Source organism: Lepisma saccharinum, chromosome 1 (genome assembly GCF_977018435.1).
Source record: "Lepisma saccharinum chromosome 1, izLepSacc3.1, whole genome shotgun sequence".
In the NCBI taxonomy this organism is placed as follows: Eukaryota; Metazoa; Arthropoda; class Insecta; order Zygentoma; family Lepismatidae; genus Lepisma; species Lepisma saccharinum.
In genome coordinates, this window is record NC_139229.1 from 72,710,697 (window position 1) to 72,724,635 (window position 13,939).

Sequence of the window (13,939 nt, forward strand, 5' to 3'; positions counted from 1 at the left end):
CTCCGAAAATAAGAAATAAATAAGTAGGAAAGTTTTATGTAGCAACATGGACGTCCGCAGGATTTTCTCCAGGGAGGGGCAAGCAAGGTCTTTTTTCCCCAGGGAGGGGGACAAGGCATATTTCCCTCCGTAATAGTGTGGTCACATCAAAAAATATTGCTTCAATTAGAATTTATAGTCTATGCACCATTTAGTATATACTAGCTGATTGCCCGGCGTTGCCAGGTAATTATTTATCCCAATCTTCTATTAAAGTTGTCCGTGGGAGAAACATGGCCATCTTAAATCCACTCCGCATTACTTAATAGACTGACCCTGTGACTTGTTGATCGTTATCGAGAAAGCAAGTGTCTCTCTCTCTCTCTCTCTCTCTCTCTCTCTCTCAAATGTCATCATGAATGTCACCAATTAACTTAGCGACTCCGAAAACTATGGATTCGACACTAATGTAGGTCATTTTTGACATTTCATCTTTCACCCTCACCACGCATGCCGATAGGTGATGAACTTGGAGTTAAACGGCGTTCGTAGTGTCACTATTCATCTTAGCGACCTCGAAAGCTATGGATTCCACACTAATATCGCTCGTTTTCGATTAATTTTACATGTCACCCCTTCCCACCCCCACCTCTAGGGGAACCAGGGATGTCTTACCCCCACAGTATTTCTTTCCAGATTGCAAGTCATATGTGTACCAAGTTTGATAGAAATCGCTCCAGGCGTTCGAGAGTTATGCCGGAACAAACATACACACATACATACATACATATATATATATATATATATATATATATATATATATATATATATATATATATATATATATATATATATGGATATATATATGGATAGATGGATAGATAGATAGATAGATAGATAGATAGATAGATAGATATATAGATAGATAGATTATTGTGTCTGTGTGAAATACATAATTCTTGTTTGACTCATTTTCCACGTCAATGTGTAGTAACCAATTATCTGTGTAAGGGTACTTTTGGGTTCAAGCTCTCAATGAATCGTTTTGGAGAGAGAATAACTACAATACACAAGTATACGTATGTCAATCACTCAAATCCTACTCAATATAACGCCTTCATGAATCACATTACGAGTGTGAGAAGATGATATAGTGGCCGAGCAGTTGTACAGGTTGGCTTTAGTGTCAGCACAGTGATATTGAAGGGATATTTTGAGAGGAAATGGGAATTTCTCCTCTATAGAGGGAAATTTTGTGCAACAAATCTACCATTACAGATTGTCCTGGCCTCGTCTACCTTTACCACTTCTTACAGGAGTTATTTTCCTCCAGGGTGACATCTGCCGTTCGAATGGCGGTTTAGGTTTCAATACGACCAGAAGAACCGCTGTCGTAAGGGAGACTTGGTAGCAGGTGACCGCATACGTTAGGCCCTGGAGAAGGGATGCTGTAAACCACAGATGGAAGTAAAGAGAGACTCGCGCTACGTGTATCAGCTAAAAATAGCCACACGGATCCTGTCTTAAGCAAACCTTCAGTGCATGCGCTCTTAAAAAGTAACTTGTAAAAAAAATGTGAGTGAAGACTGAAGCTCAACTTGCAGATCTTTCAGTGACCGTTCATTTTTCTCTCTTTTCCTCCCGCTTTTTCGCATCTTCTCTAACTTTTTCCCACTTTTATACATCCCCTCTCTCTCTTACTTATGTAAATCCCTTCTACCCTTCACCCACTTTTCCACATCTCCTCTACCGTTCACCAACTTTTCCACATCCCTTCTCCCTCTTTTACACTTCCTCTCCATCTTTCTTCCACTTTCCACATCCCTTTAACTTTCCTCCCACTTTTCCACATCCCCTCTCCATTATTTACACTTCCCCTCCACCTCTCTCCAACTTTTCCAAATCTCCTCTTCCTTCATCCACTTTTCCACATCTTTCTCCCACTTTCCTTGTCTCCTGTATCTTCTTTCACTTTCCACATCCCTCTACCTTTAGTTACTCAAGTCCACTTTATGCACAGAAAAGTAAATCGGGACTTGGCCCACAGCTTGAAAGTCCGATCCGAACCACTCCGAGTATCGAACTCGGGATCCCTTGATTACAAGGAGACGACATGACCTCTACGTCATCGGGAAGGCCCAGTAATTGAAAATTAAATACAAAAACAAAATATAACATCATCATGGGCGCATCCAGAGGTGGGTGCTTGCCCTCTGCAAGCGAAGCGTTCTATGAGGCCAGGAGGCCGGGCCTACCCACGCCATTACTCTTTTAAAAGTGTAATTACTTATTTCGTCAAAACATATGTAATGCAATGCAAAAGTTTGGAATTTTCATTTATGATAATTACAAAAAAATTCTAACCTTGTCTAGTATACGAACTTTCCACGGAGTGAGGCACATTTGCTGGGGCCTCTTCTCTTCACATTCTGTCGTACGGTCGTATATGCGGGAAGCCTAATCTTACGAGTACTATAAGTATGCTTATAACATGCTGATGAGGCCGGCCTCACGGTGTTACCCACTAGGACGAACAGAATACCAGCAACACTGCATTTCCGCCAGGGTTGGAAATTTGTAGTGTAACATCATTTTTTATAAACATTAGCCTGTGTTCGTGCATTGTACATTCTCCACATTTTGTACGAAACTTAGGGTTTCCTTCCTTTCATCGACAAGTGTAAGTGAAATTGAAAATTACGTAGTACTGTAGTTCTGACCTCGTTTTCTGGTCAGAGTGCTGATGGTCTTGTCGATTCACCCAACACCGTAGCGTAAACAGAAAGTCTAAAGAACTTATATGTGTAAACTAAGTCTTCATAACAAATTATGTAAATTAAAATGCTAGTTACGCCTTACATTTACAAAGTAGTTTTACTTTCACTGGAAATAGAATAATTTATTTTTATCGTGAACGGGGATTCCCTCGCTTGTTCCCTGTCTGTGAAAACTTAACTCCTGCTCAGGACGTTACAAGGGAGAGTGGCTCGGAGAGCGAGGTTCCTGGCGGTAGAGCTTTGTTTGTGATTCGTGTCGTGTGCAGCGATGAGATTTATGCAAGAAAGTGCTGTTCTGAAATGCAAGAACAATTGAGTTCTTAATTGAGTGAAGATGTAATCATCGGTAAGGTAGTGCTCACTTTTGGTCTTTCATGTTTCCTTCTTATAACAATTATTTTTAAAATGTTTTCAACTCTATTTTCCTTTGCTAGTAGCAGTGGCAAGTGACAGCAAAAATTTTAAAAAGTTTAAAGTTGTTCAAACGTTATTTAATGCGTTAACACTGTCGTCGAAAAGATATTACAAGCAGACATTTTTTTATGCAGCCGGCACAAGCGAAGAGGTAGGCAGTTTCGTTTACCCTAAAGGGATAACAGAAGAGAACAGGCAATGAGAGTGCAATGCAAGGGAAGACTTTTTGGGGGTTAGGACAAAGTGTTTTATGGGGTTATTGCACGGGCCATGTCTGTTTCAGGTCTGGCGGAACAGGCCAGTGTTGTCACATTGCATTGGCAGAAAAGAGCTAAATTGCGCCTAAAAATTGGGATTAAATTCTCTCAAGCAACTACATTTAGTATAGCCTGTTTATACGTTCCATAGTAACCTGTCGTGTTGCCATCATAATAGGTCCCAAACAAGGATCCTATGTTCTATTATCACGTAAACGTGTCTATTCACACGACGGGTAGAACAAACTAGGATGCGAAGTATACGCACTGAATGAGAGAGGTCACCTTTACTTACGGTTTTTTCTTGAAAGCCCCGTAGTGGTCATCCTAAGACGTTACGAAGCCAATGACCTAATGGTGGTCATGTCATCTTTAATTCATTCTCCATACATTCTCATCGTCACGATTAACATAGAGCAGATCAAATGAGACGAAAATATCCAAAATTTAAATTATGTTTACTTGCACCTACGGGTGTCAGAAATTCATTTCTCTAGAAAGCCAAGACTGGAATTAACTACAACCATTCCTTTAGTTAGACAACAGATAACTACTGCTAGCAACTGTACGCTTCGCCACTGTCTGCACCTGGAGAACGAGTTATAAAAATTGCATTCTGTTAATTGTGCTTTTTCACGTGGAAACCTAAATAAATGTTATTCCCTTTTCATAAATTCAGCATAAATCTTTACCGGGAAAAAGAGTTGCTTGTTCCCTGAAATATAAAAGGTTTACCCCCCACCCCACCTAACTCCCCTCGTTGAAAAAAGTATGGATACGGCCATGAACATCATATTAAATAATGTAAGAAATAAGCAAATACAACAGTAAAGCCAGAGAAAAAAACTATTTACGAAATCTGAGATTTTGAACTGTGAAAGCGTACAGAAAACGAGAGACAATAAAATAATGAAAATACGAGTCCAGAGGTGCCACTGAATTTTGGCGTAGCAATACGCCAGGGTGCTGTAAAACGTGGGAAGCAGAGATGCTGAATCGGAATGAATTCCAAGTGAAAATTTATGACATGTGGCCCGTTGGACAATTGCGTGGAGAAGTTTTATGGCGATGTGTGCCAAATATATTGCAATGAAACTGTATATTCATGTTCTTTATTAATGTGATGATAAGCAATCTTATGTTTTGTTAATTCTAAGCGCCTCAATGAACTCGTTGACAAAACTGGTGCACGATATATGGAACTGTCAGAGATGCTTTGAATAATTACATTACACAAATGTGAGATTAACAATCTTATTGTTGTTGACGTACGCTTGACCTTTAATGTGCTGTGATGCAAAGCTCTAAAGGTTTAAAAATAACTTCGTAATTGCTATATATCATAACATGACATTATTAATATACAGGGAGAAGCAAAAATTAGGGTACATGAGAAAACAAATACGTGAATACAAACACACACATGATTCATGTGTAATAGTTACAGTCACAGCCGACCCCGGTGATTATCACAGCGTTCTACGACTCCAGGGGTCCCGAGTTTGAATCCCGGGCTGGGCGTGGGTATTCTTTGTGAGTGTACCTTCATCAATTTCTTCATAGCATCATTCATCCTCATCGTCGCGGTTAGCTAAGAGTGGCTAATAGAGAAGCTACGCAAAATAACAAAAATTTGGCAAACAGTTACAGTAACATCGCATGTTCATTTGCCTCATAACGACGTTCTCAAATGCGTATGACGTCTACTAGTGTGGTGGGGTGATTTTGTAGATGGCGCCTTCGATCCTTTATTTAAAGTAGTCCAGGCTCATTTTCTTAGCTTACACGATGGTCTTTACGTATCACCAGAAGTAAAAATCCAGGGCTGTTAGGTTTGGCGACCGAGGAGGCCACTCCCCAATTTATCCTGACTTTTGCCTCACCCTATATTGTATTATTACGCATGGTGAACTGCCAGCGATGACCAATTGTAACAAATAGTCTGTGCGCAGCAATATGTTAGACCTTGTTTATGTATGTCTTTGTGTGTTAAAAATGTAAATTCACATTGGTAAACAGTTTAACAGTTAATATATCAATTTTACGAAGTTTTGCTCTTTACATGTGTGTTTCTGTTCACTTCATGGAGATTCACACATAACATTAATAAATATCAAATTTCTATACGTATCTAGGCATAACAGTCGATTACCTAAAATCATCTGATCGAGTTGTTTCCGATGCAGTTCTCGCATCCTGGATCGTGGCGGTTGCTATGTCATGGGGTTTCATTCTTGAGACTTTACTTCCGTATATGCGTTAGTCCTTTTGTCTTTTGTCATGGCTGGTTTGGCGTGAGTCCGATAATGTAACTTGCAACTGTCGCGAGATTCAGTTCTTGCGTTCCTTCTATATTAATAACAAAGATTGTAAATTAATTACGAATGTTGAAATTGGGATTAGAATTTATTTTTCTAATTACGCTGTCAGGGCCGGATTTACCTCTTTGCCGCCCCTAGGCTAAACAAGTTCTGCCACCCCTATACCGTTTATCAAGAATGAAAAAAATCTGTATTACTATTTTTACTATTAACGGGATGCAGTATTAATTAAATGATAGTTACATACAAAAAGTGTAACAAAGCGATATGACACTCATAATGAGCGTAATGACGTTTTAAACTTACCCCCAACAAACGCACGTCGGACACTGACACACGCGAGACGCGATACGCCACCTACTTCTTAAATAATATTCCCGAGCAACTAACAGTACAATGCGAAAACCCTTTAATAATGCTTGCGCCGACAGTTTAATTCTCAACAATTCAACGCGAATCATATGCTTTTGATATGCGGCCAATGCCGGCAGTAACAAGGAATGGCGTTCCTGGAACGCAGCCAAGCCGGTGTTGTGTTTCAAAAGCAAGCGGCAGGCTCCGGCTCAGCACAATACTGTACGTACATTCGAAACCACAACGTCGGTAATTAAAACAACAAATTAGTAAACTAGTTCCGAGCCCTGTTATCCTATCTCTCATAAGAAACTTATATTTACAATACAACTACATTAAGTCATTCCATTCGTGTGTCCGGAGAAAAGAAGAGCCAATCCGAGAATTAGGTATTCCTTATAAATTTAAAACAAACAATCGTGGCTCCCGGGCCTTTGAGGCCTATTCCAAAATCCGGGCCAGTATGCTGTTAATTCTCATAAGTAGCAATCTTCACGGGCGACAAACTTTTCTCAGAGATGTTTTGAATCTGTTGCGAACATATATATTTTAACCGTTATATGACAAATCAGTCTTTCAACAGATATCTCCGCCATCTATTTGCGAAATATTCAATGACTTCACAAATGAACTTGCAGCAGCATTCCACCCCTACTGTTAGGAGTAAATTAAAATTAATGTTTGTGCCAAGTCACGGTCGGAGTTAATTTGTTGCCAACTGAGCACCCAAAGGGTAGGGGGGAGTAGAATCGGGCAGTAAACGGGTTTCCGTGTTGGCATTTGTGCTGTGGTAATTTGTTGTTTGCAGGGGACAACCGCGTATTGACGGAATCGCATTCATTTCGCCGCCACGTATTGTTCAGACGCGTAAAACCGGCATGGACATGGCAGAACATGGCCAGGAGATCGTTTTGCATAAATACAACGACGGATCATTCATTCTGTGTGCAAGAACTCTTATTATCTGTGTGGGTTAACTTGTTTTATGCCTGAATCGATGGATGACACAAGCTCACCCCTCATAAAGAGGTTTGTAGCTTTTCTCCAGCAACTGGTTACTTGACCTATGAATGTATTCGTCGTTTGCATAGTTCATAATATAATGACCAACAACTTCAATATACGTACAATACAAGGTTCATTCAATAAATACCCGGAAAAATAGTATAAAAAATCTAAAATACGGAAGCTATTCATAGCTGGGGCTGGCACGTCTGACTCGCGCAGAGGACGCTGGGAAACAGTTACACAAGATGGCAGCACCCTTACAAGAGTGGAGCAGCAAAGTGTCGTGAGATTTTTGTTGAGTGAAGGCGTGAAACCGATAGAAATTCATCGCCGCATGACAGTTCAGTACGGTGACAACTGTACGAGTCCATCACAAGTGTACGAGTGGGCGGAGAAGTTCAAGCAGGGCATAAACAGTGTTGAAGATTCTCCGCGTCCAGGTCGCTCAGTCACTGCAATCACGGAAAGCAACATTGCTCAAGTGGAGGACTTGATACCGAAGAACCGGCGTATTACTGTCATTGAAATTGCTTCCCAGATGGAAATAAGTGTAGGATCAGCCCACCATATCAGTCATGACATACTGAGCTTTAGGAAAGTGTGTGCAGAGAAGACGTGGTTTGGTGTCCACTGGTGTGCTTTTGCTCCATGACAATGTCAGATTGTCTACCATCGAGGACCAGGCCCTGACTGGTCACTGGTGCCGGATTTACACCTTCCTTTGTGGAATGAAAAGTTTATGGAAATGTTTTGCAATATATGTCTCTTTTATTGACTTTTATGCACAATTACATCAAAACTTATCCACTGGCAATCCTGGATCGAGTTGACAGATGCAGATCTGCGTACAAATCTGTAATGGGCAACCCTTCGATGATCAATCAAGGTTTGATAGTATCGCAAGAACCTGGCTCGAAAGCAGTAGGTTTATAAGAAAATAGAAATCTGGTTCCTTTTTATGCCGAACGGTTGTTGACAAAATACAAAGGAAACTATGGTGATATTTACACGTATCCATGGATCTGCATGATTATATCACGCAATTTAGGCTTTTACAATATTTACATAAAATCATTACATACCTTCTTAAGAATATTTTTCCCATGCCAAAAGAGATAACAAAATAATTAATTTCGATATTTGAAAAGATTGCAAATTAATTCGAGAATGTTCGAGGAATGTTTATTTCTCAAAACCTACAATTTTATGACTTAAACCTTCCACTTCCATATTTAAGTTATATTTCTGCTAGGTTATTGTACCAACTTTAGTTGTAAGCCTTGTGTCCTACATTAAATGACAATATTTCTTAAGTCAATAATTCTAAAGGACGTGCAGTAAGAAGCTGGTCATAGATTACAGCACTGTTTATATTCCTACGCTCACAGCTGCCATCCCAACAACCAATAGGATTTCTCAGAAGAAATAGTTTCTTTCTTTTGTGTTAATTCTGGTGTTATTTTGATCACGAATACATTAGTTGTGGCTAAACTTCAATATAGCAGCTACGTTGAGCTGTATGGCTTTATCACACGCACTATATTCTTACGCGGAGTATTACTGCGCAGCTGCCATTGTAATAACCAAGAGGATTTCTTACAAGCAACGTGTATTTGCTTACATTCTTTCTGACAGCCAACAGAGAATAGTTAACATCTAGTCCTGTTCCCTGCAACTGGTCATGGTGTATTTCGAGCGAGGTGAGTTAAGAGGAACCAGACGTTCCTCGAAGATTTGTGAAGTACTACAATCAAATACGGAAAACAATTGTATACAGTTTGATTGGTAATATAAAATTTATTTATTCTTGCTGTTTTACATCAAGTATACTTCGTGTTGTTTATCAACCAATGGTGTAACATGACACATGGGCGTTGCAAGAGAGGTTCGAGGGGCACTGCACACCCTTGTTGTCAGGTCCTTAACTCTCTTCATCATCCCCAATTTTCATGTGGTGGAAGTACACACGGTGGTCATTCACATGTCCAAAGTGTAACTCAGTCCCGATTAGCCCTTGTATAATATAACTATAATCATTTAAAGCGATCACGAGTTATTTCATTTCTTCATTCCTCGTCTGACAATTTTCTAATAAATATTCGACTATTAGACTTTAGAGGTACACTGTTATTATATAATGTATTAACATTGCTTGTATATAATGTACTATTATTAACCTTTGTTTTACGCGTGCTGGAACAAAAGGCCACTCCACACAGTTATAAAAGATGCAACATCAATTTAGCAAGCACACAATTAACCCCCCGAGAAACGTGAAATACTACAACTACTTATTAGTAGTGTTAATATTATAACGAAGTGACTCAGCACATGCACGGTATCTATACCTGAGTGCGCCACCTATACTTTTAATCCGTGACTAAAGTACGGCCACCAATGTCATAAGAGCGTGCGCAGATTTCAAGAACGTGCTCGTCTGATTGGCTGTTCTGAGCGCCTGCTGTGACGCCAAAGAAAGGCAACCCCGCAAGTGAGCAATCACGACGCCTATTTCCCCGAGTGACGCAACGACCTAGGCAGAGGCGCAACCACGAATTTTTGTCTGGGGGGCAAGTACCAGGATAAACGTACCAATAATAATAATAATACTAATAATAATATTATAACATTATTATCATTATTATTGATTTGCTTTATTTTACTTCGCTTCTTGTGCCACTTTTGGCTAATTTGCGAAGATTGAGATAAGTGATGATATGATGAAATTGATGAATGGACACTCAAATATCCATGCCCAAACCGGGATTCGAACCCGGGACCAACATTGTTATTATTAGTAGTAGTAGAAGTAGTAGAGGTAGTAGTACTAGTATTAAATACATTATTATTATCCTCGTAAATTATGCAAGAAGAGGGTAGAAATTAGTGCTATAGCGTTTGTGTTCGAACAAACGATTTGAATTATTTTTTCAACACGTTCAATTTCACATTAATAATGGAAAACAAGCACACAAACTATTTTTGAAAAACAGAAAATGCTTCATAAATGCATTCCAAATATAATTATTTTTTACATTAACATGTGTAACTTTCATGCACGATATATGTTTCACATAGGCCTATATGCAACATGGACACTAAATTGTGTGCGTATTCAAAGTTTCTTTAATACATATTATATGCAACATATATTATTTAAATACATTACACATCCAATTCATCCATATCACAATAAACGAAGATCAAAAATTACATAAATTGTCTCTCCTACGTTCCCTTTCCTCAAAATAATTGTTTATGCATTTAAGACAAAATCAGTGGAGACTAGTCTTATTTCTCTGTCTGGAAATTCAGAATACTTTACAGAGAAGAATGATAAATTGCGAGCGAAGCGATCAAGAAAATTTTACGAAAAGTATTTATACTGTATTTGCATAAAATTTGAAGTTGTAGACGATATTTGCCCCCTGCAGGTACACTTGGCCGTCAATGGTTGCCCCCTTTGCCCCCTAGAACTCATTTCAGTCCAAGATTGAGCGGGCAATGCCCCCCTGCGGTTGCGCCACTGGACCTAGGTGGAATGTGAGGGCCACGCCGAGATCTATAAAGGTTCTGGTATTACAAGTTATCATGCAAACAGGAATAAACATGAAAGAGCTGTGAAGATAATATTGAAATGAGTGTCCATTGCACGTGCTTGTCTATACTTCTGGAAGTGTTATGGATTACGATTATGCCAAAAGATGCAGTTTTGGCATAATAATACTCTCGAGCGTGTTGCTGCTCACGCCATTACGTTCGTGATCGATATCCAAATTGTGTTCAACCTAAACTTCACACAACCTCCTGTACAGTCACGCGCAATAAACACGAGAAATCTACGTAGACACTGAAATACATCGCTGTGTCTGTTGCATAACACTAAGGCGATGAGTGAAGTTCAATAGCAAGTTTCTGATACTTTACACAGTTCGTCCGTTGAGGTATAGTACTTTAGGATCTACACTTTGTCCCGGTAATCTCTGGAGCAAGGAAACAAAAGCAAGTTTTCTGCGCAAGAGAGGGCTCGAGCAATGAACATGTAAGAGGGTAAGTGAGTGCATGGAGGGGGAAACGCGACTGTCGCTGCCAGACATTTGCAGCAGCGCGCATTGCTGTGTACCGTCCACTCCCTTTCTCCCCTTCTATGTCGTTATGCGCGGTAGAGCGTACGTAGAGTCAAGGAGTTGGGCGAACTATACCGGGGCTTCTATGCTTGTCACGAGGGATGGACGATATCGGAAATTTTATATCGCGACATATCGTCAAGAAAATATCGTCACAGACGATATGATATTTATTTCCGTATCATGATATCGGCGATATATCGTCTCCACGATATATATAGCCAAATATCGTGACGATATATCGCTGACACGATATATATCGCCAAAATATCGTGAGGGTATATCGTGTAGTTGATATGGCCTGGACGATATAACACTAGTGAAGAATTCGGTTCGGCTAGAAAAAAAATTGAGAAACATCAATATTCACTTCCCGAAAATGACTGTCGTCAATGCAGACGTGGCGGGAAAACAATTCATTTTTATCTACAGCCTTGATAAATTGTATATGCAACTGGCAAACAAACGAGGAAAAAACAGTACCGTATAACTGTGCCGAGAAGAGCTTATTACTCCCCTAGTAAATATGAATCTCGCTTAGGCAAATAGAGCATGAAGACCGAGGCCGTTTCGCTTACGCGCTGTCTCATTGTGCTGGCAAGTCATTTCGCGGGCGCCGCGTAACTTCCGTAAATCAGGCGGGACGCCTTGTTGAATCCAATTAAGATTTCATAATGAATTCTTTAGCCTGGAAAGATCTTTCGGCGGGACACCGGTAGATGGCTGACGCAGCCTCTTTTCCTCATAGCTCAAATATATACAAGCAGGGACATATTGCGAACAACAATCGTGGTTTTATTACCAGAGACTCATTTTGGCATGTAATGTAGTATAAATTTAGTGTATCATATACTTGTGTATATACAAAATTTACCTTGCAATCGACATCTCTTTGGTCAACCATAATACATAAATGTATTTGTATGTGGAATTGTATCTGCCAGTCGTACTGGAACGGGATCTGTTGCCTATGCTGGTAGATACTAGCACCGTCGAGGTCAACTGTGTTTCAAGTTCTGCCGTAAAGTTAAAACACGCATCACAGAGAAGCGATAATATCAGGATCTAAGTGTGCCATTCTAATGCAGCTGACTGTACAATGGAAACATTACATATTTGTGAGTGTATGTCATGGTCTGAATTCGTAAAGAGTTAACAAAAATAATTATACTCTACTACAGTCGAGATTACTACAAGGGTTTCTCTTTGAAACAACAATGGTCGTTCAACATTGACAGAAACTTTTGTCAACAAAAAACTGGTAAATGGCTGGAAAATGATAAAATTGCCAGAGGATGTACCTTTATCCTTCGTGAGTATTGCACATTCTCCTCGTAGTTGGTGCATGCGCAGTAGTGTTAGAAAAAAAGAGGGCAAGTAGTTTCTTTGTAGCTGTGGAGCTGCGGTATATGATCAAATTTCCTGTGAGGGAGAACCCGAAGCCAGTTGAAATATTGAGATTGCAAGCACAGTATGGGGAACAAATAATGTCAGATGCAAGAGTGTACGAATGATGTCAACACTTTGGCGAAGCACGCTAGTTGCTGACGAATGAACCGAATGGACACATTTGTCAGACTGGGACATGCAAGGTGTTCTTTTTGTGGATTTTTTGGGGAAAGGGTCATGATTAATGTCCAGTATTCCTGCAAATTGATGAAGGAAGGGTGCCGTACGTCTGCAAATGCCATTCTTCACCATGACAATGCACGGCTACACAACGTCAGCTTGACAGCAACAACTCTCGGAAAGGGTTTTGCTGCATGTTGTTACACTCCGGACTTCCCTCCGTGATTATCAGATTTGTTTGAACCGTTTAAAGAGAATATGAGAGGGAAGAAATTGAAGACAGTGGATACGACAGCAGTCAACTTCTTTCTACGCCAAAGTACTTAGGGAACTGACACAATGATGGCACCGGTGCCTGGATGCTTCAGGGGAGTTCCTTTGAAAAGATTACATAGTTTGGTGCTTGTAAGACTTTCCAATTCCTTTTTCTTAGAAATAAAAGTCTCGGTGAACCTTGAACGACCCTTGTGCGTCACACGAAAATTCATCAACACAAAGATTGCTCAACGGGCCCACCTATATAAATTTCACCTTGCCGATATCTCCACCAACCCACGAGCATAAACAAGCTCCGCGTCGTGTGTAAACAAGGTGGAAGCACTCCTGAAAGAAGTGCTTGCGCTATTAGGAAAGGTAAGCATTCCCTGATTAAAAGATGTGCTGGAAATAGCACGTTCCAGCGACACTATGCTTTATGAACCATTCTTTAGCAAGTGGAGTTTCGGTGGGATAACAGAAAGCCAGTGTGTATGTAATGAGTTAGTTGAAACTGCGTTAGAAGCAACAGTTACTTTCCTCGAGTAACTAGTAACGGAAATACGAGTTACTTTTACACTTACTTTTCATTATATTTGTATGGTAGAAAACTCTCTTCAGCCAAACGTTCGCCTAAAAGTATAGCAGAGTTGACGATTGTTACAAATTGTGAGAAAATGTTTTAAATATTTACATCTGAAATCGTGGTGGCAAACTACGGAAATCTCTTATTGAACACCGTCGTCTACTGACATCGCTGAATGCCTTAAGTTGTTATTTTAGGTGTGTTAGCATAATTACACTGCAGGCTTTCTGGGATTGATCAAAAGGTAATAATTTATTCTAATCTAACCTGCTCAACGTAAGAACGAGAACAT